The sequence below is a fragment of the Solanum verrucosum genome, unplaced genomic scaffold (genome assembly GCF_900185275.1).
Source record: "Solanum verrucosum unplaced genomic scaffold, falcon-dt-bn FXZP01000015.1, whole genome shotgun sequence".
Classification (NCBI taxonomy): Eukaryota; Viridiplantae; Streptophyta; class Magnoliopsida; order Solanales; family Solanaceae; genus Solanum; species Solanum verrucosum.
In genome coordinates, this window is record NW_026020070.1 from 3182646 (window position 1) to 3188672 (window position 6027).

The 6027-nt window shown below is 38.3% G+C and overlaps 1 long non-coding RNA gene across 1 annotated transcript; it reads right to left on the reverse strand.

Moving 5' to 3' along the window:
* Nucleotides 1-5571: 5571 nt before the first annotated feature.
* Nucleotides 5572-5823, reverse strand: LOC125823841 (uncharacterized). Its single transcript, XR_007442737.1, has 2 exons — nucleotides 5746-5823; nucleotides 5572-5676 (listed from the first exon to the last, which is right to left on the reverse strand). It is a non-coding gene; the product is annotated as an uncharacterized LOC125823841 (long non-coding RNA).
* Nucleotides 5824-6027: the final 204 nt, after the last annotated feature.

Sequence of the window (6027 nt, forward strand, 5' to 3'; positions counted from 1 at the left end):
GAAACGACCACCGCGATAGCCTGGATCTCTTTCCCATCATTGCCACCGAACTTTTTCGGTAAGGAGACAATATTTTCTATGGCAGCAGCTGTTGGAAGACCACTACAAGTAGACCAGGCAACTCAGAATAAAACAAGGCCTAGTTGTGCAAGGGTAAAGGTAGATTTGTTAGGAGAATTTCCAAAAAGAATTAATATTGGAATGAGGAAAAAGACGGGAGAAATTATGGAAAAATGGGTGACAATCAATTATGATTATGTTCCAAAATATTGCAAGACATGCAAGCTCCAGGGACACAATGAGAAGGACTGCTATGTAATCCATCCAGAACTTTTCACACAAGGTGAACAGATAGAGGAGAAAGAGCAGACGCAAGAGAAAGAAGATAAGGGGGAACAAAGTGATCAAGCTGAGGGAAAAGGTGTTAAGAATAAAAATCAGGCACAGGGTGATAGGGTTCAGAAGGATAAAGAAAGGACAGCAGATGCAGGAGGTTTCATGGAACAAAGGAGGAGGTATGATTACAGAAAGGGGTTTCAAAATCAGAACAAAAGGATAGCACAAGTATGGACTGAATGATTTTCACAAGTTAATGCAGAGGTGACTACAAAGAATAAATTTGGGGCATTAGAAGGGGCAGATGCTAAGCAAGATACGTTTACACCAAATGCAGAGGAGGGTAATACAGCAGTACAACAGAAACCAGTAACACAACAGGAAGAAAATAGAAGAGAAAGTGAGACAGGGTCCTCTAATTTTCACATAACAGTGAACAAGACTGGATTGGAGCAGATTGATTGCTCAAAAAAATTGATTGTGAAAGATACAGGCTACAAAGGGACATAACTGGAGACAATTAAGGAAAAGGAAAGGGGGAATGCACTGGAATTGGAGAAAGAAGATGAGTTAGCAGGGAGAGAAGCAGATAGTTTTAGTATACCTAAGATTGATAAGAAACAACCACAAGAGATACAGGAAAAGCTAAACACAGAAGAAGAAGAAAGCATGGATGCTAACATATATTGCATCAGTAGAGAGGGAGATCTATCTCCAAGACAAATAGGACATTTGAAGGGAAGATATGGGACTCACAAGAACAACAGTTTAGGCATATCGTATGTTAATACAAAGAGTAGAAAAGGCAAGGCCATACTTTTTGATCAATGATTAGTAAAATTCTATTTTGGAATATCAGATCAGTAAAATCTCAAAATTCTTTTGAGAGATTACTAGATCTAAATAGAAAACATCATTACTCATACATTGCTCTCTTAGAGCCTTTTCAGAGTCCTTCAGAAATAGATAGATACATGAGAAGACTTGGGAAACAACATGCCAAAGTTAATTGTTCTTCCAAAATATGGTTGTTTTGGGATGAGGAGTGGGAGGAGATGGATTGTATTGACTCAGTGCAGCAGATTACTGTCTCTTTCAAACATAGAATCAACAATGCTCATTTCAAGATTACAGCAGTTTATGCTAGATGTAGTGCCCTGGAGAGATTGGAATTGTGGGAAGACCTTGAAGAGGTGGCTAGCAATACTGATTGCCCTTGGATGGTAGGGGGAGATTTCAATACCATTACTGATGAGTCTGAAAAGTTGGGAGGATTACCTGTATCTCAAGTAGAAGTAGAGGACTTTGTACAATGCATAAGCTCTTGTGCATTAAATGAGATACAATTCTCTGGAAGTTGTTACACTTGGTGGAATGGCAGAATAGAGCAAGATTGCATATTTAAAAGACTGGACAGAGTCTTTGGGAATAATGCATTTATGGCTGAATTGCAGAATACAAAAGTACAACATCTGATCAGGGAGGGTTCAGATCATGCCCCATTACATGTTACTTGCAGTACAGGCCAGGAACAAGTATATAAGCCTTTTAGATTTCTCAACTTCTGGACAAAACATCATAGTTTCCAGAAAACAGTGGAGGATATATGGAAGATGGAAGCAACAGGATCACCATTCACAGTAGCACAAACCAAAATGAAAAGGGTCAAATTAGCTTTGGTACAATGGAGTAGAACAACCTTTGGAAATGTTTTTCAACAGGTGGCTACATTGGAGGATTTAATAAGGGCCAAAGAAGTTCAGTTAGAAATTAATGCATCAGAAGAAAACAGGACAGAATTGAAGAGAGTTGAGGCAGACCTAAAAAGATACATGCACATTGAGAAAGAGTATTGGAAGCAAAAAGCAGGAATGAGATGGTTTCAAGAGGGTGATAAAAACACTAAGTTTTTTCATGCATTTGTAAATGGGAGAAGGAGAAAGATGCATATATCAGTGATAAAGACCAGGCAAGGAGATACCATAACCACCACTCAAAATATTGGGGAAGAGGCTGTAAATGTGTTCAAAGACCAATTTAGGGAAACAAATGTGCCTACAGATTTTTCAATGCTAGACCATATACCTAAAATGATATCAGAAGAGCAGAATGAAGAAATGGGAAGATTACCAGCTGAAGAGGAGATCAAAGAAGTGGTATTTGCATTAAATGGAGATAGTGCAAGTGGACCAGATGGCTTCTCTGGACAGTTTTTCCAAAGTTGTTGGGATATTGTGAAAGTGGACATAGTCAACATGGTGAGAGCCTTTTTCTGTGGTCAGGAGCTTCCTAGGTTTATAACTCACACTAATTTAGTTCTTATTCCTAAAAAGGAGGTGGTGGATAGCTTTGGTGATTTGAGACCAATAAGTCTTAGTACTTTCATTAACAAGATCATTTCAAGACTGTTACATGATAGATTAGTAAAAGTGCTACCTACTATTATATCCCAGAACCAAGCAGGTTTTGTGAAAGGGAAAAGTATCACTGAGAATGTGCTTCTAGCTCAAGAGATCATTAGGGATATAAATAGGAGAAACAAAAACCATAATGTGGTGGTGAAATTGGACATGGCTAAAGCATATGATAGAGTGTCATGGATCTTTCTCACAAAGGTGCTAAGGTGTTTTGGCTGTTCAGAAAGAATCATTGACATGGTGGTAAGACTGATATCACACAACTGGTACTCAGTGATTGTGAATGGACAGAGCTTTGGATTTTTTCAATCTTCAAGAGGACTAAAACAAGGGGATCCACTTTCTCCAGCTTTGTTTATCATAGCAGCAGAGGTCTTGGCCAGAAATCTCAATCATCTATTCAAGGATCAGCAGTATAAAGGTTTTGGACTACCAAAGTGGAGCCCTGAGATTAATCATTTGAGTTATGCTGATGATACTATATTGTTCTGTTCAGGACAGTCATACTCAATGAAAAAAGTGATGAATGTGTTGAGAGAATATGAACAAGTGTCAGGTCAGATGATAAACCTTGACAAGAGTTTTGTATATCTGCATGAAAAAGTGTCATTTTGTGTATGCAGGAAAATTAAAAGAATAACAGGGATTAAGCAATGATCTTTTCCTTTCACTTATCTAGGATGCCCTATTTTCTATGGAAGGAAGAACAGAGCACACTTTGAAAGTTTGATAAAAAATGTGATGAAGAGAATAAGTTCCTGGCAGAACAAGTTACTCTCTTTTGAAGGAAGATATGTCCTAATAGCCAATGTACTTCAATCATTGCCAATTTATGTACTTTCTGCCATGAATCCACCAGCTTGTGTCATTACCCAACTGCATATAATTTTTGCTAAGTTCTTTTGGGCTAACACTGTTGGGGCCAAGAACAAGCATTGGGTGGGCTGGGACAAAATGTGTTATCCAAGAGGGGAAAGAGGAATGGGATGGAGATCACTACATGATATTTCCAAAGCACTGTTTGCCAAGCTCTGGTGGAATTTCAGAACTTCCACAAACACCCTATGGGCATCATTTATGTGGAACAAATACTGTAAGAAGCATCACCCTATTATTGCTCAGGGGTATGGGAGCTCTCATGTTTGGAGAAGGATGATATCAATAAGGGAGGAAGTAGAGCATGAAATTTGGTGGCAAATTAAGGCAGGTAATTCAAGTTTCTAGTTTGATAATTGGACTAAACAAGGAGCATTGTACCATATAGAAGAAAATGCAAAGGAAGAGGAGGTAGAAGTTAAGGAGTTTTGTACAAGAGAGGGATGGGATAAGGAGAAGTTGCTTCAGAATCTGTCTCTAGAGATGACTGATCATATTATGGAGAACATCTCACCTCCAAACACTTTGTTTGGAAATGATGTGGTCTGGTGGATGGCCAATGCACAAGGAATATTCACAGTAAAGTCAGCTTGGCAGATTTTGAGAAACAAACAGGAAGTAAGAAGGGACTGTGAGCTAATCTGGAATAAGGAATTGCCTTTTAAGATTAATTTTTTCATGTGGAGAGTATGGAAAAGGAGGATTGCCACTGATGACAATCTTAAGAAAATGAGAATCAATATTGTTTCTAGATGTTGGTGCTATGACAGAAAAGAAGAGGAAACAATGACACATTTATTCCTAACAGCCCCTATAGCCTGCAAGCTATGGAGGTACTTTGCTCATTTTGCAGGAATCAACATTGATGGAATGCATCTTCAACAACTCATAATATCTTGGTGGAAACATGAGGCAACACCAAAATTGCAAGGCATATACAAAGCAATACCAGCCATCATCATGTGGACTTTATGGAAGAGAAGAAATGCCTTCAAACATGGCAGTAGCATCAGCTGGGAAAGAATGGTGGAAATGGTAATTGAAGTGGTAAGGCAGATGGTGAAGAGTCAATTTCCATGGATTAAGAATATGAGATGGACATGGCAAGCCATAATTCAAAGGCTCAATCAATATAAGCCAAAGATACATGTCTTAAGGGTCACTTGGAAACCTCCTGATGATCATTATGTAAAGTGTAACACTGATGGAGCATGCAGAGGTAACCCTGGTTTGAGCTCTTTTGGGTTTTGTATTAGAGATGATAAGGGGGATCTAATCTATGCTAAAGCTAAAGGTATTGGTATTGCAACAAATATGGAAGCAGAAACTGTTGCCATTTTAACAGCTCTTAAAGAGTGTTCTAACAGAAGAATGCAGAAGGTGATTATTGAGACAGATTCACTCAGTCTCAAGAAAATCATTCAGCAGACTTGGAGGGTTCCATGGGAAATAGCAGAAAAAGTAGAAGAAATCAGAGAGATAATGGAAAAGATTAAAGCAAAGATCACACACATATTTAGAGAGGGTAATAGTTTGGCAGATTCATTAGCTAATATAGCTATAGAATCACAAGCAGAACATCAATATAGTAGTTTCCAGGAACTACCATTGAAGGAAAGAAGGATATTAAACACAGACAAAGCACAAATTCCTACACTCAGAATCAGAACACGCGCAATCATCCCTCAATGTGATCATGTCAGACCAGAAATCACACAAGTTTAACATCAGTCAAGACCAAGTTGTAACAAAGGCTGTGAAGGGCCAGGAACATCAACTATTCACAAATGGTCTTGAAAGTAACAATAAGATCACCACACAGTATTTGACAAACTTGAGGAAGCATATCATAGCAGTTTATTACACAGCTGGATACATAAAGCTAGATAGATTCGCAGGTTTCAGGTATACACATAAATGAAGGGGAAACAGGGCTATGTAGATCGAGAAAGAGTAAACTCAGCTAAAAGGCTTCAATCACAGCGGAATACAGTGCAAATCAGATTCGTAAGTTGGTCCTTCTTCGGAGATATGGAGCTAAGTCAAGCTGGAAAGAAAAGGAAAAGTCAGAAAGTGGATAAATCAGGGAAAGAAGCAAAATGGAAGAGAGAATTACCAGGGCAGATCGGGCTTCATCATGGAGAAAAATGGAGGAAGAACATCAATATTCTGATGGGTAGCATCAATGTAGAAAGAGATCTTTCATGTGGGTACTTTCCAAAAATAAACATATATCCTATCTGTAAGGGAATTGATATTAGTTGGATCGGGTCTTTTAGACCCATCCAAGTATTTGCTTTGTTTTGTTTGGGCCATGGGCCTTGTATAAACTTGGTTTTGATTATTAAATAAAAGGCTGAATAAGCCACCAAAAAATTAAAAAAAAAAAAAAAAAAAA